Source organism: Marmota monax, unplaced genomic scaffold (assembly GCF_021218885.2).
Source record: "Marmota monax isolate L192 unplaced genomic scaffold, Marmota_monax_Labrador192_F-V1.1 WCK01_AAM20220418_F8-fsc00041, whole genome shotgun sequence".
NCBI classification, from domain to species: Eukaryota; Metazoa; Chordata; class Mammalia; order Rodentia; family Sciuridae; genus Marmota; species Marmota monax.
The window spans coordinates 16,790,229-16,813,863 of record NW_026695238.1 but is presented as its reverse complement, the minus strand read 5'-3'; positions in this window follow the sequence as shown (position 1 = coordinate 16,813,863).

Below are 23,635 nucleotides of genomic sequence, written 5' to 3'. Positions count from 1 at the left end.
TATGCTGATAACTCTTCCAGGTGGGTGAAGACAACCGAAGGGTTCTTGGTAGTTTTCACTCTAATTTTGTACATACGTGGAAATTCCCATAAAACTTTTTACAAATTCCATCAGACACACATTCTCTATTTAGTTCTCAGGCTTAGAAATGAATGTGATTACATGTTATATGGAACCAACATTCATCTCTAGGTTCCCAGACAAGAAAAGCATCTCTGGTTTGCATATGCAGTGGCCAGGTCTCAGTGCAGGCCGGGTTCCTTTATAAGACAGGTGCACATGATCAGGTGCGGGGTGGGCCGATTTCTCTGCAATAGAGGACAGCCTTACTGCACTGCCTCTGGATTCAGGCTCAGTGGGGTAAGGTTCCAGCACAGGAGTTTACTGGGGGTAACCCTAGGAAACACTAGAGAATGGAGAAGGGAGGAAATCTAATGAGGAGTCCACAGTCCAGCCACTGACCACATGGGTCACTGGACCTTCAGCTGCTGAGGGACAGCGGAATGGAGTATGTCTCAGGATACCCTGACCACACACCAACTCCTGTCAGTCTCTGGTTGAGGGTTGCTCCCTGAGGGCTCCGATTTTCTACTGGAAAACCCACAGGCAACGAGGAGCAGCTGCTGGGCTGGGAGGTAGGATGGGCCCTCATTGCAAAGGGCAGGCCAGAGTTGTGGGGGGCACCCACCTTTAACATGTTTCCACCATCCTCTTGTTCTGTAGCGGACCTCAGGTGTCACTGAAGCCCTCACCTAGAACGTCTCTTTCCCAGGAAATGGAATGCAGAGGGCCTTGCTAGACACTGACTGCCACGTCACCTTTCCTCCAAGGCTATCCCACAGAGTGTCAGAGAAGCAGTGTTGGAAATAAAAGAAAACTAAGGCACAGGCTTTCAAGTGGTCCCAGACAGCTAGTGTGCAACGTGACTCCATGAAAGGCAGCAGAAGTGACGTGTGTCCCCAAGTGCCACCTGGAGGAACTACCTCTGAGGCCCCTGCCGTCAGTCACACTTTCTTCTGGGAAGCCTGAGTTCCCTCAGCACCATCTTCTTGGCCTCTCCAGAGGCCTGAGAAGCAGTTAGGGCTACTCATCAGGTGCTCCTGGCAGCTGAGAGATACCCCAGCCCCACTAGTGTGCTGACAAATGTTCAACAGTTGCTTAACGATGATTTCTCTGAAAACAACAACAAATGAATGAATAGAACCTCCCAAGCCCCAAGCCCTGATTCTTAGCATTTGCTGACTTTGGAGGTAGAAATGCTTCTCGGCCATGGCTGATTTCTAGCTTGCGAAATCCCTGACAGCTGTCTGCTCTCCTGAGTTGCATAAGCTGCTCCGCCCAGCCCATCCCCACCATGGGGGCCCCTCCTCTCCTGCACCTGGTGGTTCAGAGCCAGGCCTCTGCAGGTCCTGCCAGCAGCTCCAATTGCAGGACAAGGTGCTTCCCTGGCCTGCACTCTACTGCCCAGGAGCCCAGCCCTTCCCAGGCCCTCGTCAGCTCTGAACCAAGGTGGCGGCGTGGAGGAGGACAGCTGGAAAGACAGACCGGCAAAGGTGAGAAGGCAGAGGCCCCAGGCAAGTGGACAGCCTGCAGGTGGAAGGCAGTTCACAGACGGCTGGGCGTGTGCTGTGGGGTCTGCGCAGTCCTGCTGTCCATCCCAAAGACACACCCCAGGCCTGGTCATCGGAGTCCACCGCCCTGGCACAGCTGCCGAGGAACCTAGTGATCAGGCGACCACTCTTTGTGGCTCTCCTTTTGAGACAGGGAAAAAACAGGTAGGCAATGTAGGTGAGAATGAGAGGTCTGGTAGAGAGAAGAGGCTAGGACTGCTCTCCAGGTCAGCAGTCAGCAGGGGAAATAAGGAGGGTCTCCAAGAGGATGACTGTTTTTCAAAGAAAGAACAAAAGGTTGCTGGTGGTGATTTTTCAAGAAAAATCAAACACTTCCACGTTCCTGTTCTCAGGCACATATGTATAGGGAAGAAAGGAAAGTGAGGGTTAAGGAGAGAAGATCTGGGGGCTGTGGGAAGGCCAGTGGCACCCCTCCCACAGGCGTTTTGTCAGGGGAGTCTGTCCCCTGTCACTTTCTTGAATAAATCCTCTGTGCTGCCTGGCTGTTCTCGCGTTCATTCTTTGACTCCGTGGAACACTCTGGGTCCCCACCACTGATAAGACAGTGTCACTTTCCCTTTTTAAGAGAAGCCAACTAACTTTTGAGCATTGGACAGAGCCCTCGCCTGATGGACAGGCAGCGAGTGGAGCTGGGAAGTTCCTCTGTGCAAGTGACCGGCCCTTCTGCCCAAGACGACGGGAAAGCCAGACCCCGGAGAAGTACACGTTCAACCTAGTCACACTGGTTGAATCATATTCATACTAGTTAGCTAGTCTTCTAAACCGATGTTTCACTGGAACTCCAGGAAAATGGAGATTGAGAAGGAAAGATATTTTTAAAATATCCAAATTTAGGATAATTTGGGAAATTATTTTTGGAGAGTCAATAGAAAAATTTTATAATTAGAGAATATGGCTCTTCATTGGAGCCTGAGGGTTTTATGGGTAATTATGTTACTTTACTTTCATTAGCATATGTTAATGGTATGTATTGCTGGGACTCAGTGTGAGATTTCCACACACACAAACGGCATGCACTAATGTCTTTGTAGGAGACAGTGTGTTCCTGTCTCATTGCGTTGACAGAGCACTCGGGGTTTCTTCTGAATGCTAAAGGAGCTTCAGGTGAGAGGTAAAAGCTGTTGCAGCTTCTTCCCTCCAGGTTGAGCACGGTGGCCGTGGCTAGTCCACCCCCGGGCTCCTGGTGTCTCCCCTACAGAGTGGAGAGATTGCCATCTTATCAGTGGGTTTTCTCCTTAGAAACGAGCGAGTATTCTTATTTGTTTTTCATTTGTGATACAATATCTCAGTGCTTACAGACTAGAACAAAACGATATACAGTCAAAGAGAAAGGTAGACATTCTCGTCCCTTTCCTACCAACTTCCTGGAGACGGTAGTTTTACGGCTGGCATCCCACGAACCATGGGTGAAGGATTGGGGAGTGAACACAGCCTGGGGGAACCTGCTGAGTTGACCTGTTCAACTACATAAGTGTGTAAAAGGTCTTCTGCAGCACTGTCCCCTTTGCACACAGGTTCTGCCTTATCAATGCATTACTGTGAATGGAGGGAACCTGCCGTGGGGAGCTGACCACCATGCTTTCTCTCCAAAGCCCTTGGATCCATCCCTGAACATGTACAGTGAGAGACTGTGGAGCGAGGCAGAGGGGGAGGCTGGGGGTCTTGAAGGCTTGCAGAGGCGGAGTGCCTTTGGGGTGCTCTTTGGGGAAATGGGGTTGGCAGTTGTGTGCTGTCCCACGCTGGCAGCAGTGGGCGTGGGAGACTGGTGATGTGGAGTTGATCTCTCTGAAACCAGATTCTGCTCCCCAGAACGTTATCTCCGTCTTCCAGCTGTCTGGAGCAGGCGGAGAGCTGTGGAACCAGGGAGAAGGTGTCATTGGGAGACAGGTTTCCTTTCTCTTTTCTTTCTTTTCCAGGGCTGGGGAGGGAACCCAGGGCCCCGCCCACGCTGGGCTGGAGTTCTCCCACTGAGCTGCCCCCCAGCCCTGGGAGACAGGTTTGGAAGGGAGAGGATGGATGTCAGGGAGGAGAAAAGGAGGGGAGGGAGCTGGGTTTCTCCTCGTCTTACCCCAGGACTAGACCAGCTGCCCCTGCTGTTGCCCGCCACTGGGCCCGGCCACCTCCCCTGCCTGTCCCAACAGCCAATGGGAACTGGAACTCAAGCTGTACCCGGTTGCTGCCCCTCAGAGCCTCCCCTTTGCCTGAGGACAGCCTGCACGGTGTCCCCACTACCTGCCACCTTCATCTCACGGCAACTCTGTCCATCCTGCGCCTCATCTGGCTCCCTTTACCTGCCCGTGTCTTCCCACCCCGACGGTGTTCAGCCGCTCCCTCGGATGCCCTCTTTGCCCTCTCAGCGCTGTCTCTCTACTTCCTGCCCCGCAGAGCCCTGCCTGAGTGTCACCCCTGGACACAGGCTTTGGGACCAGGAGCTTCCTGCCACCCCTTCAGCTCCTGGATTGCGGGCACACTCCACCTGTAGTGCCGCCGGCGGTGAGAGCATCTCCTGGTCTTTCTCCTGTTAGAAGGAAGTGTGGCCATGCCTGTGATGGCAGCTCATTGCCAGGGCCTGCCGTGGGGCCTGGACGGAGCTGGCACTCTGCGTATTTTTAGAATGAGTCAACAGGGAAAGATGAGGTTTTTGCAAATGAGGATACTGGGTGGAGTCAGAGGGAGGAGACTGGGTTTTGAACAAAGTGTGGGCCTGGACTGTGACACTCACACACACCTGCTGGGTAGCTTCCCTCCGTCCCGCTGCTGCAGCAGGAGACGGAGGCTCAGAAAGATGTGAGCTCGGCCAGCGGGAGTGGGGACTGAGTGACGGGTTTGCCCCCCTCCCCAGCAGGCTCCCCACGGCTGGCCTGCTCCAGGTCCACCTCACACTGAGGTGTAGGAAACCCCTGACTCCCAGCATGGACGAGGGCCAGGCTGCCAATCTACCCACCTGGAAGCTGAAGTTGAGTCCATGGGGTCGATGGGAATACTCTGGTACAGATGGTAAAGATGCCAGAGTTGCTTGGGCTCAGGGTCCACCTTCCCGCCTCCCTGAGAGGGGACGTGGGTGGCTGGGTCCTCATTTCCTGTTGGAGAACCACCTCCATAGCTTGTGTGTTCGGCATTTTATGCTTTGGACACAAAACATTCCTCAAAAGCTCATGTGTGGAGAGTTTGCAGCGAGGTTCCGAGGTGGGGCTCCTAGGAAATGATGGCATCATGAGACCTCTGACCATCAGTGGATGGATCTATTTGATGGTTTTATGGTAGCTTCGTTTGTTGGATTTAGGTGATTTAGTAATTAGTAGTGGACTATTGGGTGATAACTGTAGGCCAGGTGGATGTGGTCAGAGGAAAAGGCCACCAGGGCTGTGTCCCTGGGGCTACATCTTGTCCCTGGATTCTCTCTGTCTGACACCCTGGCTGCCTCCCAGGAGCTAAGTGACTTTCCTCTGCCATGCCCTCCACCATGATTTTTAGGACTTGGAGCCACCAACTGTGAACTGAATCCTCTGAAACCATGAGCCAAAAGAATCTTTCTTCTAAGATGCTCTTGTCAGGTCTTTTAGTCACAGTGACAAAAACTAACACATAGTGTGTCTCCCTCCTCTGGCCTTGGCTTGCAGAATGAAGTCAACATATGTGGATGGGATGGTGTGTTTTTTTGCTCTTTCTAGAAATCAGCCACTTGGCCGGCGGTGATCCTTCTTGGGAATCACTTTGAGAACCTAGTGAAAGTTGAGAACATCCTAGAGAAGCACACACTGGTTTTTAGACATAATGACAGCAGTGTCATGGCTCAGCTGAGCACCATTTGGAGCCTCTTGGGGCTGATGATGCCAATTTAGGAACTACTGCTCTAGAAGATCTTTCCCAGCAGGATGCGAGAGGAGCTACCTGCAGAACTCTCTTTTGTTCTGTGTTCTCCAGGAAATCAAAGAGAAATGGTGATTGCCTTGGCTTCTCAGATTTTCTAGATCAGAAGTTGGCACTGAATATGCTTTTGTCTTTAGAGAGTCTTTAGAGAGACGGGTATATGGCGTTTGCAGGGGCAGAATGGCTTGGGCTGTGTGCTTTGGGGCAGTAACTGGATCATGAGGGTGGCATGACCTTCTGAGCATGGGAAAGTGCCAGGAACACTCCGTGGATGGAAATTTCTCAGTGTCCCCTGTGACTCTGTTTCCTTCACTGACTTGTGAATTCCTCCATTCCCATGTTAATAAAATTTGCCAAATTTCTGCTTCCAGGTGAGAACTGAGCTGGGGGATTGGGAGTGGGCTCAGGTAGCAGAGCCCTTTTGGGGGGCCATCACAGAAGATGACATTCCTAGGAAGAAGTATATAAACCTAAATTTTCCTTTTGGTGCCTAGTATGCAGTCTGTATGAAGATGTCCTAGTTGGGAAAGTTTGGGGACACCAAGCCTCTCCCAAGATACTGACGTCACTGTTAAGACAAGGTCTTGGAGAGCTTTGGGTTGTGAGCCTGGGACCTGGAGAAGAGGAGGAGGGAGGGGCTCTTCCCATCCAGTGCCTTCCCCACCTGTGTCTGGGACCTTGGCTCACCTGTCCCGTGTCCCATTTCTTCCTTCTCGTGCCAGCTGCCATGATGGTACCATGTGACCCCACCTGCTGGCTACAGGGGGCTGGGTCTTCTGTGGGCACTGGACTCCAGGTGGACAAGACTGCTTTGTGGGCCTTTGGGACTTGGGTTGAGAAGGAGAAGCCAGATCTTCAGATGCCCAAGTTTTAGCATGCAGAGGTGGTGATGGAAAGTGACGTCTTAGAGGGTGTTTTCTGAGCTAACTTTGCTTTTGAACTCTAAATGGATTCTTGCTGCTGCGTTCTTGAGATACCCCAGGACTCTTTTGATATATCCCTCTTTTGGCTTATGCTTCTTTGAGTTGAGCTGCTGTTTGCTTGCAGCTCAAAGGATTTGTATTGTTGAAACTTCCAAAGATTCAGGGTCAGATGTGTCCAGGCATGACCAGGCCTCATCAGCGCACATGGTGGGGTGGGCTCGCAGTGGGGCTGTTCTGCGAGGTCTCGGAGTCACTGAGGCGAGAATGCTGGAGGCCGGTTGTCTGGCACAGAGGACGATCAGGAGACCGTCTCACAGGAGTCCTGCCAGGGAGGGCAGCCTCCACCCGGAGCCCAGCTCTCAGAAGTGAGCGCTTGGCTTTGATACAGGAGGGCTGGATGGCACACATGGCTTTGTGAATGGAGGCGCCCTGTGTGGTCTGCTGAAAGGAGTTCCACTGCTCTACATGAATGGATGTGAAGCCACGGACTGGAACTTTCTCCAGCAGGTGTCCTGTGGAGTTCAGTAAGGACTCAGTAACAGCCCCGGAGCAGACATCCGCAGAGCAGCCGTGGAATTCACGTAAATGTGGCGGCCCATGGACATAATTTATAGGGGAGAAGTCCAAGCTCACATCAGGAGAAAGGAACAAAGCTGTTAACCAAGGGCATGTTCTTGGCCTCAGAGAACAATGTCAGGAATGCGTAGCATCTGGCCGTACCCCTGCCTCCTGCATTGAGCTGGTTCTTTTCTGCACAAGTTTGTACTTAAATGAGACCCAGGAGATTATGAAAGAGCAGGCTGCACTTCAGGGGAAGCTGGTGGCCTGGTGCCTCTCCATTTCTTCCTCTCCTCCAAAAAGGCGTCTTCATCGTGGAATTATAAAACTTAAGAGCTGGGAGAGACTTCAGTGGTTGTCTGGGGTGCTTTAGTGAGAGCCCTGGAATGGGGCTCCCTGGTTCCACAGCTCCCTTGATGGTACGTGGAACGCCGTGTGCCACATTTTTCCTGGGAGAAGGTCATGGCTTTCATCAGGTAGGCCCAGGACTTGCAACCTTGAACTGGTCAAAACCCACTCTCTGGCCCATTCACTGAGGAGGAAGAGACCTGGGCCCAGGGAGAGGATGGGGGTGGAAGGCTCTGTGGGCAGGTGATAGCGGAGCCTGGATGGAGGACGAGATCTCCTAAGTCCCAGAATGCTCTTCCCCCTTCCTTGTGCTTTTAAAAGCTCCTACTGGAAGGTTCCCAAGGAAACTTGATTTGCCTTAGAGGAGCGTGACAGCCGTAACCCGTGTTTTCCTTAACTGGGAATTAACAAGTAGGTAAGAGCATGCCAGCTTCCAGAATGGAGGAGGATGTTGTAACACTTGTGACTATGACTCTGTGTTAAAAAAATGCCTCTCACCCACATTCTCCATGTAAGTATCAACTCATTAATCTTCATATTCATTCCATAGGACAGGATTGCTCTTTCTCTTGAGAATTAAGAGTTAAAACACATACAGCACAGCAAAGTATCTGGAAATAAACCAGAAAGATATCTAACAGGAGAAGCATCTAGAATGAATCACTTACTACAGCACTAGAAAGTTGCTTCTGTCTTTCTAAAGTCCCTGCAGAGGGGATCCCAACCCATCTCCATTGCTCTTGGACTCAACTCTGTTTGTGAGCTTGCCCTTTTGAAATTTCCTTGAGTAGATAACTCCTTGCTAGTGCTCCAGTCCCCTCTTGTCCTGGGGCTGAAGACCGGGCCCCATGTTGCAAACCTACCCCATGGCAGTCAGGACCATGGAAGGTTGGGTGACTCATGTGGTCATCATTAGATGACTCTATGAGAGGGCATCTATATGGCCATTTTACTAAGCAAGGAATTGATACCCAATGCTTAATCTGCTTCTATCTATCTACTATCTATCTATCTATCTATCTATCCATCCATTCATCCATTCTAGGGATTGAACCCCGAGGCACTTAATCACAGAGCTACATCTCTGGCTCTTTTTAATTTTTTTTTTTAATTTTGAGAGGGTCTCAATAGGTTTATTACAATAATGCTAAATTACTGAGTCTGGCTTTGAACCTGTGATCCTCCTGCCTCAGCCCCACAAGCCTCTGGGATTACAGGCATGTACCATGGCACCTGGCTTGATTCTGAAAACTCCGCCTTTTCAAAGATAGAGTGTGAGACATGCCAAACCTGTCAATTTATTTTTATAAAATGCATTTCTAGGTTTTGTGCTTACAAGAGAAACACACATTCTTAGAGGAAGCCTGAGAAAGAGTATAGATAATTTTAAAAATACCTTCAATTACACCGGAGATGTGGCAACCCTAGAGGTTTGCTGTTCTCATCCTCCTTCAGGAAGAACCTGCTACTGAGGTCTAATAGCTGAGGACCTCCGGCATCAGAGCCTCCAGGACCTTCCTCTACACAGGAGGAGAGGCCATGTCTTCCCTGGGCAGTCCTCAGCCAATGATTGTGCACAAAGGGCTTGTGCTTTTCTTCCCAATTTAGAATTCTTCTAATGGGAATCATCTCTCTGGAGTTCTCCGTTGGGTTGGCAGTGACCAGAGGTCTCACTGGAGTGTCTCCTTCCCCATTGCATGGGGAGGCTGGGGTCACACTCTTCACCAAGGCCCTTGGAGCGCAGGCAGAGGCCTCCAGTGTTACAGAGAAGTTCCAAGGAGTCCTCCCACTTTGCCCTGTGCAGCACATTCTCTCTCCTGGGCCTTTTAATCCCTCCCTCGCCATCTGCCTCCACGACTGGGACATTCCCATCTCATTCCATGCAGGTCTGGGTATTTCCTTGGAGCTGGCCTAGGGCAGGTTGAACATAGAAGAGGCTGAACAGTGCCAGTCTCCCTGATAGTGACTGGGACGTTGAATAAGTAGAGGCCAGGGGACTGCACGTAACCATCCAAAACTAGGTTGTCACCGTCCTCAAAACAATCAGAAAACTTGGAGTGGCATCCAGGAGGCATAGCCTGCAAAAAACTGGGAAGACACTGACACAGCACAGCATCCCAGGGAACATGACGGGCCTCCCACCATGCTGGGCAAATGCACAGTCAAAGGAGACCAAGAATGGTGAGCAGAAGGTTGGAGGGGGTTACCCCCAGAAGCTGACAGTTCCTGGCTGAGTTCCTGAGCCTGAGCTGGTGCCCATTGATTGCAGAGGTCCCCAATTCCCAGATTTTTTTTGATGTTATCACAACTGTATGCTGTAACAGTTCCCTGAGTCTTTCCTCAAAGGGACTTACAGCCATTGACTCAAGCGTCCACTGGTGGAAAGTGCCCAGACTTTTTGAATGCAATTAGTAACAGAGTCTGTTGACAATGACAGTCAGAGATCCAAAGTGTCATCATGGTCCTTGTTGGAATAGGGACATGTGGGGACCAGGTACTGAGTGACATACTAGCCAAAGTCCAACTTAGAGTGTGTCCAGTGGCTTGGCAAATCCATCTGGTGCCTTTTATTTCCTCAGTTCCTTATTATTTAGTTGGGACTGATCTTTTTCACAGTTGGAAGAGCCTCCACAGGGTTTCCTTGGTCTCTAGGGTGAGAGCTATCACTCGTGCCCAAGAAAATAAATAAAAATAATATTGCATGCTACAGGGGTGATGAGTGCCCTCATCAAAGGTTCGCATGATACAGAGATGGTGGCCTCAATTGTAATCCTGTTTAATCTGTAGACGGGCTCCTGTGGGAACCAGAGGACCTGGGACGCTAACTCTAACTTCTGCAGTTTCAACCAATAGTGGCCCCTCTGCCGCTGCTGCACTTGATGTGACCTTGTTGGGGGGCAGGTTAATATCCAAGTACAGGCCATGCAGCCATGCATTTGGAGACTATATGTTTTCTTTTCTATTTTAGTCAGAAAAAAAAAAGACCTAGAGACCATTAATTAATTAAACCTGTTACAGACAACAGTGCACATTTGCAGTCTTTCCAAGGGGTCATGGAACTTCTCTTCCTGACTTCTCTCAAGATGTGGGTCAAAGAGTTTTGGACTCTTGTGGACATGCTGGGGCACTTTGCATGCCTAGACGACCCCATGTAGTGATGAGTGAGGTGGGCTGTATGCCGGAGGCCCACAGTGAGGGCCAGGGAGAGGTTACTTCAGAGCAGGTGCTGGGGCCCAGTATTTAGGATCACATTAGAAATTCCCTCCAAAGGATAAGGCAAATTTGTACATTTTGCATTCTTTATTAAAAAAAGAGGGCGGGGGAGCATCTGCCTGGTGAACCTCAGCTTCTGCAGGTACTGCACTGTACACCAGAGATCCAGCTTTGGTCCGTATGCCTGGTGACATGGAAGGCTGCCCGCATTGCAGGGGCTCCGAGTGACTAAGGGACCTTCAGCAGATGCAGCATCCATGCCACTGCCCTAGAGGTCTGGTGGACCCTGTGAAGTTGGAGGTGTCAGGGGCGGGACAACAGATTGTTCTAAGTGTCCTAGTGGCAAGTCCTGGTGGGAGAATCACAGAGCAATGTCAGGCCACCAGCAGCCACAGACTCTCAGCCTGTGGAAAGCTGCTGAGCCCTGGGGGTGATGGATCCCTTCGCCATAGAGTACTGTGGCGCGACCTGTCCCAGTTTTCAGGATGGAGGGGGTTCCCAGAACAGAAGACTTCTAGCGCCGAAGCTAAAACATGTCCTGTGAACATATGGACAAGCTGGTCACCCCTGCAGTTGACTCTGCATCTGGAACTCCCATCATGTGCTGGTTCTGATGGACCCAACAAGTCACATGGTTGGGCAGGCCCAGCAGCAATCCAGTGTTGGGTGGTGATGGTTCATTCAAGACTGAGTGTTGGAGCAGGACTTAAAGGCAAAGCCAACTGGGAGCAGGGACCTGGGCTCCATGCCACCCCAGGAGGACAGCAGTGTCCCTTCTAAAGCTCTTACTGCAGTGTGGGCGGGGTCCGGTACAACCAGCTGAAGGAGGGAGAGGTGCCCAAGTGGATGAAAGGACTCATCCAGGTGCCCTCGCCAGCCTTCCTTGTTGATAGCTGACATGGTGGGTACTTGAGCTAAATGGCCGTGGGCAGAGAAGTCCGTGCAGTGTCCAACACCACAGACCTCGTTGTAGCTGTTCTGCTGCCTCTGAGTGGCCCCCATGGCGATACTGACCAACGCGGGGCCTTCACGGTGGTCCTCTTCCTCAAGCAGACCAACTACCACTTGGTAGCAATTTGAGTATGGGGTCTGGTCTCTTCCTTCCTGGAGGGGCCAGCGGTTTGCCCTCCCGCCTGCAGAGCTTCCACCACTTCTACTATCTGGGCGCTTTTGCAGTGCCTGAACCACAGCGTAGAATCCCACAGCATGGCATTCACCTGGGACAGTCAACGGGAAGAGCAGTGAGCCGTGAGTGCAAGACCACACTGCCCCAAAGCCCCTTGGCCAGGTGCAGGAGAGCCACAGCTGTACTGCTGGTCCAGGTCGGCACCCTCCAGGGAGTCCTGAGACTGTCCTGGGACCCCGGTGCAGCAGGAGTGTCCTCTCTTACCCGACTCCACCGTCGCCCCCACTCCAGGTGACTAGGTGATTCCCATCCCTGTGACCTGGAGCTCTGTGGGTGCTGCGACACTCGATTAATTCAGTCAGGGTCACTCCAGGTGAATTGGGCTGGCATTAATAGTCACACAGACACAGAAAGTACTTTTTTCTTGGGGTTCATTGATGGCTCCTCAGCCCCAGCTCCTCCAAGGGAGGCAAGAGAGGCAGGCAAGAGAGAGAGAGAGCACACCTAAAACCCTCCTATTTATTGGGGGAAAGACATTCGAAAAGGTTCAACCCAAATAAGTCAAGGGATTGGGTTTCAGGGGGTTGCTTGGTGGTGTCCTGCGGTCAGCAGATTGACTGACATCTTGGGAGGCCACACCCATCTCAGGTGCCTTGTGGGGTCAAAGGTAGAGCAAGAGGAAAGGACACATAGGTGGCACAGCCCAGTCAGAGCAGCAAGGTCAGCCAGTCCTCTTGTGGGCTCAAATGCTCATGGCTCACACTCACAGCCCATGGTGGCTCTCCACATGTGGGGTTGGACGTGGTGGTCCTAAAGTGATGTGCTCTTGCCAGGGGACATGACTGTCCCATTGAACAACAGGGTGATTTGGGATCCTGTATCAAGGGGTCAGTGAGAGGAGTCACCTCCTGGCAAGAGTACCTGGCCCGACCTGGACTTTGAGGCAGGGCTGCTGCCGCCCAGCAGGCGGGGAGGGGCCCGTGTGCACCTGGGGCTCACCTGGAAGCTCTTGGTGCTTCTGAGGGGAGAAGGACACCCTTCACCAAAGTAACTTCTCAAGGGATAAAAGAATTAAACACACTGGAAACTAGATAAAATGTAAGGCATTTATAAGAAATTAAAATTGGCTTGTGTAGAGAATTAATAATTTTTTATGCATAAAAGTGATATATGAACAAATAAAATGAAAAATCATGAATATAAAAAAAGTTTAACAATCAAAAGGTGAACCACAGACCGGGGCAAGGCAGATTTAGCCAACACCAAGCACTTGTTCTGGACAGTGGGCTGGATGGCATTTTCTCCTCCCCGTGTGTTCTCTAATGTGGTTGCGAGACTCTTCCAAGAAACCCGTGCAGTCACTGTGAAGAGCGGAAGCGTTTGCAGAACTTCTCCTCTCACAGGGTCTCTTCGCTCTGTGGATCGCTTCCTTGCTTTGCAGAGACTTCTTCCTTTGATCCCGTCTATTTGTCTATTTGTGGTTTTGTTTCCTGTGCTCCGGGGGGTCTTACTCAAACATGTGCACAATCAAAATAGTAATTTAGAAAATAAAAAAATTTACAGGAATCAAATTATTTTTGCTTTCTGAAATAAATCTTACGAAACTGACAGTTCACAGAAACAGCGAGAGAAATGACTTCAGGACATTAGATAAAAGAGAATGTGTGAAGCACCTCTCCCCCGTATGCAGGTTCGTTAAGACGCATTCTAGTGCAAGTGCTCTTCTTGCTGCTGTTCAGGAAGCACAAGCTGCTGACACGCAGAGCAGATCCAGTTCCTCTCCTCTCAAAGCAGAAGAAAAACTCCTTGAGCAGATCCACAAGGGTCCCCCAAAACCAAACACAGGGTTAGAGTTTCCCTTGTCCTATCACCAAGCTGGTGGTGACCAGCCAATAGACAAGAGAATGGACATTTCGATTTGATAAATAAACCAAAGCAACACCTCCATCCTTGTTATGAGATGCAAAGGGTCAAGTGGAAACCTACGATGTCGTTTCTCTCTGCTGCGAATCTGTGTTCCCTGCGTGAGGACTGAGGGGATTATTTCGCCAGGGTGGGTCATTAATTGAATTCCCTACTCGGCTGACTTGGAGAACGGGAAGCCTAGAGCCGGGATGAGCAGAAGGGACGCCCATGGTTGATGGGATTAGATGATTTAGCCAGGTCTGGTAGAATGTCTGTATGCCCCTTAGTGTCATTCACTCAGGGGGGCTGTCAGAGACAGAAGCCAACCTCCTGGCACCCGCCCCAGGAAGGTACATTAGAACAGCAACAATGACCCACCGATGTTTTGAAAAATTCGGCAATTCACAGGAGACCCTCCACATGCAGGACGAGAAGCCTGCGATTTGAGATTTAGTGCTGAGTGCTTTCTAAGAGGCAGGGTTTGGGTGCTAAGGAGTCCTAATGGCAACTTCCAAGAGAAGTGTCTGGGGACCGGCTGAGCACCATGATCCTCAGGCTGGCAGAACACCACCTTCCTCCCTGTCACTTGCCACCTAGGCTGCCCTTGAAGAGGGGCCAAGCAGTTAGGCTGGCCTGGCAGCGGCTGGGTGAACACATCCCTCCCTGTAGCTCTCCAGACTCGTCTGGACGCCCTGTCCCAAGTGCTGCCAGTGCCCGGCTAGATGGACTCACAGTCAGGGCACATCACTCCTTTGGTCTGAGCCGCCTGCGGCCCACGCTCTACCCCAGCTTGGGTTTTCCCAGTGGGAGAGACGGTTCTGGCGTCATGATCACATCCTGAGTCTGTGCTTGTCACGCTGGACGCTGAAGGAACTCTCCTCACTGCAGGGCTCCTCTGACAGGAGTTGGCTGGCGCCCTCCTGGAGGACTTTCCGCTTCTGCCTTTGTTGGCTTGTTATGTCGGTGTTTTACATTCTTGGAGTTGATGGTCAAATGGGCCCAGGTTGGCTGGTGAGAGAACCTGTACGATGGCCCGTGTCCTCTCACCATGTTCCCATTGTTCTTCTTTACCTTCAGGCACGAGGTGTTCCAGACTTATCTTGTAGTTTTCCACTTTGAGATCTGAAATCAGTCATTTTTCCAAGAGTCCTGGTTATTTTTTGGTGAGGAATGGTGTTTAGAAGCCAAGTGCTGGGGGGCCACGTTAGCCCATTCCCACTTGGTGTCATTGCTTCTGGGCCCACTCAGCAGACAGAGCAAAAGGAATATCTACGCCAATGGCTAGCTATCATCACATGTCAATCTTCTATCTCTACATAACCACGCCATCTCTGTATCATCTATCAATATCTCTGTCACCTATCTCTGTGTCAGTTATGTATCTACACATCTATCTGCATATCAGTCCATCTCTAATCTCTGTATCTGTCATTTAGTCTTTACCTCTCCACCCACCCTAAAAGCCATACTGATACCTGTATTGAAATACTTTACTTATGGGTTCATCCTACCCCCCCTTTCTCCATATTTGTAGTATGAGAAATGCGTCCTGCGCGACCCACAGTATCTTTAGCTATTTCTTCAGTGCTAGCGTGCATATGGCTGAGTGCCGACCTTTGACACTGGGAACAGAGCCCAGGGAACTCAGGGTGTGTGCATCTTCTTTCTGCCTCTGGCCTGGGGATGGATGTCAAAATACCGGGTCCGTGTGGCATTCCGACCTGTCCTTCCTCCCCGTCTTTCAGCATGGTTATGTTATTCATCTGAAACCCCACGATAGTCAAGTTGATTTGTTTGTGTCTGTGTTTTGTTGTCTTCTGTCTTTTTCTTATTGATTTTGAGCATAGGAGGCTCGTACTTCAGTGTGGTTCCAAGAGTCGGCACCAAGCTCAGGGACGCTCTCTTCTCCCCCGTCCTTCTCACTCATTCTCTGGAGGTAGTCAGTTCCAGTAGTTCTGCTTTATTCTTCCCGAGCTTCTTTTTGCACAAATGAACAGAGACTCGTGTATTCTTTTAAATCTCACTTTTCACCTTTTGACCTCTTTTTAACTTGTAAAACCCAGTAGTGCTTTCTGGAAATCTCCCCATATCATCTTATGGAGGACTCTGCCTGCTACCCACTGCCACTCCATGGTGTGGATAGACCTTGGCTTCTTCACCCACAATCTAGGTAAAGGCATCTGGGGAGTAATATTTGGTCATTATGAACAATTCTGCAGTGAAAAACCTTGATTTCACATCAATAAATCAAAAGGCAAAGTCATATGTTTTTGTTAGAAATAGTCAGATTCTCCTCCATAACTGTAAACCGATTTGCACGCTTTTTAGTGTGATTTGGGTGTAGAATATTATATTTACAATCTTTTGTCAATTGATCTGTGAGGAATGGGATCCCACTGTTGTTTCATTTATTTACTTTTTCTGGGAAGTGTATACCTCCATCTGTTTTTGACTTTAATTTCTCGCAGCAAAGTTTTATATTCTGGAGTGGACAAGTTTTGCACATGTTTCATAACCATAGCACTGAGCTTTTATCTCTTTCTCTTTATGTTTGGGAAACTTCCACTTCTCTCCTGTTTATGAGCTTCAGGGGGTTTAGTTCAGTGCTTTGGAGAGAGGCTAACAGCTTTCCTGTCAGCCTCCCTCGGGATCATACAGGTGATCAATTTGTTTTTCTCCCAAATCCAAAGTGTTTTCCCCCAGATATTCCTTTCAGTTGTACATGCAAGGTCATGGGGCACCACTCCTAATTCTCAAATTGACTACTTATTGCTTTCCAATTTAACCTTGGTTTTCATGATGTGAATATCACTGTTTTACCAAAACATTTGATTTCTATGTTTTCTATCCATATCAACAACTTGAGGAATTTCATATTTACCAGAAAAGTCATTCCTTGGGTCCCGTGCTCTTTTTAAATTATTTTATTTCACATGTATTTGCATTGAATCTGCAGACCAACAGAGGTATAATGAACATGTAAATGATATATAAAACCTGAAATTCCTTAAATATCATGTCTATTTATGTTTTCCTAAATACCTTTCTATACAGTTTCAACGTTTTATGGCTGAATTTGAAGATAATTAAGACTTTCTGTGTTGGGCTTTCAGTGTATGATAAGGATACATCCCTCTACTAATTAAATAATTTTAAAAATTCAGGTAAAATTTGTTTTCTTTTAAAATATTTTTTAAAAAATATTTTTATGCATATGTTTTAGTTGTAAATGAACATACAGGATCTTTATTTATTTTCATGTGGTTCTGAGGATCAAACTCAGTGCTTCATGCATATGAGGAAAGTGCTTTACCACTGAGTACAGCCTCAGCTCATAAATCTTGTTGCAGTATAATTGATATAAAAAGTGTACGTATCAAATGAATACCTTTTGATGAATTTGAACATGTATAATGCTCCCTGATACCATCTCAGCATAGTTCAATTTGCATTTCTTTTATTATGAGAATGAAAATATTCTCATGTTTGTGGGTCATTTTTTATATCTTTCTAATTGTTCATGCCTCTGGCTCACTCTTCTGTCAAGTTTTCAGAGATTTTCCTCTCAATTTCAAGGAATCATTTATGTTAGAAATATTATCTATTGTCCCTGATATTGTGAGGATATTTTCCTCTATCTTTGGACTTTATTCATGATAACTTTGCTATGCAAATGACTTTTTTTTACTTACTGGCTCAAATTTACCACTCCTGACATTTGTCACTCTTCTGATTGTGTCACGGTTTGAGAGACTTTCTCTGTACTAAGGCCAAAGAAGGGTTCACCTGTGCGTATGTGTGGTTCGTGTGCGGCTTCAGATCGCTGATCCACCTGGAGTTGATCCCTGCGTATGGTGAGAGGTGTGGATCTGGCTTTGACATCTTCCTAGTGGCTCCCTGGTCGCCTGCACCATTTATTAAAAAGTTCACCTTTGCTCTGGGAACTTGAGATGCTACCTTTACTGTGCACTGCATTTCAACCTGGGCTTGGGTCTTTTCTGGGTTTTCAATTCCATGCCACCTGTCTGGCTGCCTGTTCCTGCCTCAGCCTACGCTGTCACCTCAGGAGGCCTTGGAGGTGCTCATGTATCGGGAAGAGCAAGACTTTTTTCTTTTTCCTCTGTTTTTTTTTTCTTTCCCTAGCATATTCAACTTCCCACATGAATTTCACGGTCAACTCTTCTAGCTTCTTGAAGCTCCTTGGTCTTTTAGTGGGAATTTTGTTGAGTTTACAAGTTATTTGGGGAAGGGGAACTGAGATCTTTAGAACTCTACTGAATCATCCTGTCCAAAGCTCTGCCTGCCTCTCAGGTACCACTGGGCCCACCGTTAGTTGGATCCTTGGGAAGTGGATACCGAGGCAGAACTAGCAGGTGGAATGGGGAGGGAAGAGGGTGATTGGGGTCATGCTGTGAAGTGGGAAAACCAGTGAGATGATGGAGGGAGGCAGGGTGGTGGCATGAGACACAGCAGAACAGCTGCAAAGCACAACTGTGAGGCATGTGCTCCTCTTGTAGGTAGATGGGGGACATTGGGGGAAATGCAGGGTTAAGCTGGAGGAGAGCGCAGGACAGGACTCGGAGGAGGAGCTCAGGGGCTTCCTTTGTTACTCTTGCAGAACTTTTTGAATTTGTTTAAAATCATTTTTTTAAGTGACAAATCAGTTAAAGACATAAACCTCTATTCAGGTTCATAATGGCCAGAAACGATCATTTGAAAGATGACCCACCGAGTGCTGCAGGAGAGCCCCGCTGGAAATAATGCAGAAATGCTAGGAAAGCCCCAGCGTCGACAGGCAGAGGAGAGGAAGGAAACGGTTAACTGGGAAGCTGGCTCCAATGCCAAGAGCCAAATATATTCGGTGCATCAGTGTTCCACAGTGAGCAGGGATTTGTCAGGCCCCCTCAGCTGGCTTTCTAATTACATCCTTGCCAGTCCAAGACCTCGGAGGTGTCAGTCACCCTTCTCCATGGGGTCAGTCCCTGCACAGATGTCCATTATTTAACCCATATCCTTTATTGGCCAATGCTCTCCTTAGAATGTCAGTGGATAAAACGAACTAACGGATAAAAACACAGTTGCTGATATGTTTATAGTTGTAATTTATAATTCTTTGAGTGGTGGGTCAGTTTGATGGCAGTGGCTCTGGTCTCAGAATCCTTGATGGTTTGAAGTCAAGTGGTATCAGTGGAGCTTGGCAGCAGCAGCTGGTGCTGGGGAACCAGAGGCTCCCCACGGGGGTGGCAGCAATCAAGGGGACTCAGACGTAACCCAGAAAGACACTGTGCAGTGGCCACAAGGGCCATCTAATAGCATCTTCTTTCCTGACCATGTCAATCTTCTTGCAATTTGCTCCAGAAAAAACTAACATGGAAGTTCACACAGAGTGGAGGGCGCTGATTAGCCAAACACCCTCTCTGCCTCCCCAGCATGTCCAGTAGAGTTCATTTCCAGTGCCTGCGTCGTCATCTGGTTTACTGTGATCTCCTGGAGCACACTTTGCACAGCATTTGGATTTAGTGTGTGGCAAGCAGAACACAGCTCCTAAGATGTCCACACTTTGTCACCTGGAATTTGTGGTTGTAAGATTTGACATGGCAAAAGGGACTTTGCAGATAGATGAAGGGTAAGGGTTTGAGAGGGAGGGAGGGATTGTCCTGGATAATTCGGGTGTCTCGGACTAATTAAACAAGTCCCTATAAGTAGAAGAGGAGGAAAAGGAAATCAGAATGGCATCGTGAGGAAGATTAGACACCCGTCGTCAAGATGTAGGTGGTTGTGTGCAGGGACCTGAGAGAGGCCTCTGGTTTGCCAATGGCAGTCCCCAGCCTCCAGCCAGCAAGGAAGTGGACACTCGGGTCTCACGGCAGCACCACATCAAGTTCTGCCAAGAGTCAGGATAAGGGAGGAAACTCCCCGCAAGTCTCCAGAGAGAAATGAAGCTCTGACACCTAAATTGTAGCCCAGCAAGGCCCACGCTGGGCCTCAGACCTGCAGAAGCCTAGGTGGACACATTCATGCTGTTGGAGCTGTTAAGTTTGTGGTAATTCATTACCACGGTAGCAGAAAATGAGTTCAGCCAGGGCCAGAGTCAGACAAACAAGCAGTAGTTGATGGGTGATGTCCGCCACGGGCACTGAGCTGGAGAGCTCACAGGGCAAGGGCCTGCCTGACAGGTCAGGGTGCAGCTCAGGGCCGCCAGTGCAGGGGCACCCAGCCTGTGGCCACGCGGGACGGTGAAGCAGGCGAGAGGTTCAGCAGGTGACTGGCTCCACGTCTCCCTCCACAGCCCCCATCCTCTTGGTGCTAATTTCACATGGAGGTTTGCTCTGTCCGGGGAGGGAAGCAGGGCTTCGCCAGGGGACTCTGATAAGGAGATCTGCAGGCTGGGGTTGGTGGTCGCACTGACCAAGGTTTCAGAAATCAGACGCGGAGCAGCACAGTGCAGCCCGGGGCAACGTCTTAGCCCTGGAGGACGGGGTTCTCACCTCGCCAGTGGAGCCTGAGGGAGGACCTGGACGGCTGTGGTCAGCCAGGACTGGGAAGCCTCTCTGGGGCCCACGAAACCTGTGCAGAAAAACCACTGATGGAAACCTTTGTGACTTCCTTGTGGATCACAGGTGGTGCTGCTGTGGTTCAGGTCCGTGTTGTCCCCAAAGCCCCATGGGTTGAAGGCATGGCCACCAGCCTGTGGCACTCTTGGGAGCTGGTGGAACCTTTAGGAGGTGCAGCCTAGAGGGAGGAGGCAGGTCACCAGGCGTGTGCCCCTGATGGGAGCTAGGGACCCCAGCCTGTCTCCCTCCATGCCCCACCCCTCTATTCTCTCTTTGGCCACCAGGAAATGAAGAGGCTCCTCCTCTGTGCATTTGCACCATGACGTTCTGTGCCACCACAGACCCAAAGCCACAGGGCCACGTGGCCATGGACAACAGGCTCTAAAGCTGGGAGCTTTCCTCTAGAAGTTGGCCATCCTGGGCCTTCTGCACAGCAGAGGGGGCTGGCCGTCTGACAGGCGGTACTCTAGGGGAGCTGGGGCCTGACCCGAAGCGCCTCCCCAGACACCTCCTCTTTGCACAGCGGCGGGTTCCCACGTTCTCTTATAGGCCACAGACCTGGTGCTGGGGAAGGTAAGCTTTCTCTGAGCCCATCTCTTCCAACTCACCACATTCAGTGTGTCCCTTGGGGATGGCACAGCCACCTGCCCTGTAGCCGGGCACAGCTGCACACTGATCACTGAGGTGATGTCACCAATCCAGTCTCCCACTGGGGAAGATGAGAACACAATGAGTGTGAGCTGGATCGCTGGCCAGTGAAGTGGCAGCTCAGAAGAAAGCCCTTCCTGCAGTGGACACCGTCTCAGGAAAGAGAGCACCAACTGGGAGGGCATGGCCGAACCCAAGCAAGGATGCCAAGGGCAAGAGGAGAAACTCTCCTAACACATAAATTATGAAAGATAAAAGCACAAAATCCATCAAAGAAAGATTGAATAGCAAGAGGAGAGCTGGTGGCGGTGCCTGTGGAGACGTCTGTAGTGAGGGATATTGAAAGAGGCAGCCTCTCGGCCACATTCTGGTGACGAATCTGCATTTCCAGTACACAGAACCATCCTACTTGATCTCAGTAAATGAGATTTTTAGAATGAAAGACATTGAAAATTATTTTTGTTGTTAAACTTCTCATTGACAATACAAAAATGAAAAGCCATGATTTTTATCAGGCTCTGAGGAAAAAATGGGGACCTTGGAACTCTGTTCCTAACCTATTCATTGTTCATGTGGAAGGCCCAGGGAGTTTTCAACTATGAAGCACTCAGTAAATACGCCACGGTTGCTCTCCTTAGGAAAAGATCATTCAAGAGAGTGGAAAAGCAGAAACAGAAACAATTCATAGTAAAGGTGTCTACCAGAGGGGAGTCAGGACCTGCAGGGAACGGTGTGAGCGAGTTATGACAATGCAATTCTAAAGGAAGAGTTCTTAACAAGGAAGGCCAGTCTGCAGGTGAAGGTCAGATATTTCTCAGATTCTAGGAGCAGGGCAGGCAGCATGAGGAAGTGAGAGAGTGACAAAGACCTTGTCTTTCCAAGAGACGCGGTTTAAGTAGAAAGATGGGCTTTGTTGTAATTAAGTTGTAACAAACAGATAAAGGATTGTGTTAGTCAGTTTTGTGTTGTGCGGCCAAAATGTCTGCCAAGAGCAACCAGGAGAAGGAGAGATTTATTTTGGCTCATGGTTTCAGGGTCAAGCCCACGTCAGTTGGCTCCATTGCTCTGGGTCTAAGGTGAGGCGGAAGGGCATGGTGGAGGAAAGCTGTCAGGTCACGGCAGAGAGAGAGAGAGACAGACAGACAGAGACAGAGGAGATACACCCTTGGAGGGCACGCCCCAGTGACCTACTTCCTCCAACTAGGTCCCCACTTTAGCTCTCCACTCAAACACTGAACAGTTCAGACCCCTATGATCCATCCACCTCCGAAAATCCCAGCTCTGAGCTCATGAGACTCTGAGAGACATTCTAGATCAAAACTCTAACAAGGATGGAATTTTTTTTTATAAAACCCTAGGAATAAACAAGCAAAGATCTATATTAAAAAACAAAATAAAACAATAACTTTGTAATTCATTAAAAGTTAAGAAAGGGTAAAAAAAAAGTGATAAAAAACAGCAAATGGGAAGTACCAAAGCTGTACTCATAATAAATGCAAATTAGATAAGTTGTCTCATTTAAAGAAAAAGATTTTCATCCTGGTTACAAAAAACTAAAAGTTCCAGCTATTTGTCTAGACTCTTAGAGACCCATCCAAAGCACAAGAAGTTGTCCATAAAGAGCGGGCAAAAGTGTGAGTCAAAGGCATACATGGGTGTGTATGGTGTATTCGTGTGTGCATTCTATTTGGAATTTAAGGCAAAAAATCATTAAAAGGGATAGAAAAGTATTTTTATGTTATTGGAAGGTAGGGTCCAAAAGCATTTTACACATTGATCTTCACATCCTGAACATAGCTGTCTAATGTAGAAAGTGCAATGAAAACTATAAAAACTTGGTGAAATCTTGTCATCACGATCGGTGCTGACCCCTTGTTCTCAGGATTGGCTGGACCAAGTGCAAGAAATGACGCAAGCACTTGACAGACCATTAGCAAGCACACAGAAACAGGGTGTGTGGGATTTAGTTAATTAATTCTACCAGGTTCCACTGAGCACCTGCTCTTTGTTCTGTACAGTGAGTGAATAACAGTGAGTGAGACAGGAACATCTCTGAATCTTGGGGAGCTCCGTCCGGCAATGGGCTGTGTTGGCCAGATCCATCACATGGCTGCCTGGCACTTGCAGGGAAGATGGGATGTGGAATTTCTGGTGCTGTGGCTGGGGCTGGCTGTGTAATTCTCAGAACTGGTGCCCAATGAAAACTCCAGGTCCTCTTGCTCAAAAGGTCCCTTTCTCACCTGCCCTTGAGTTTTTTATTTTCTGATTAATGCCATTCATGCTGCCTTGGATTGGATGCTCGTGAGGTCGGTGCAGACGCAGGTGCTGGGCTCTTCCACCTGACTCTGCACAGGGGGCGCCTGCCCAAACCTTACTGCACTTGTGCCTCGGTGCTCGGTGCGGGTGACTGGGTGGAGGAGGCATAGGGGAGAAGGTGCTGAGAATCGGTGCTGGGGTGCATGGGGTGCGTGGGGTGATGAGGGAAAGCAGGCTAGCAGGTGGGCAGGGGCTCTGCACCCCGCACAGTCCCACTGAACTCATGACCCACCACTGAGATTTTTCAGACACCAGCCACGGAGGATTGAGCCAGGACTGGGCCTCGTGCTCAGCTTCAGAGTCTCCCTAGTGCAGCCTGAGGACGGGGAGGGAACTGGAAACAGTTGTCAGATCTGCCAACCCGAGGTTTCTGGAAGGGAGGAGAGGCATTTTATCACCAAGTTTCCAGCAGGAAGCGCAGCTGCTAAGCGGAGCAGCGCAGGGAGCTCCAGATTTGTTCACTCTGGCGCTAACCCAGAGGCTCCACGACCCCAGGCGTCGGCCCCACGTTGAGCAGATGGCGCCAGCAATGTCATCACACTG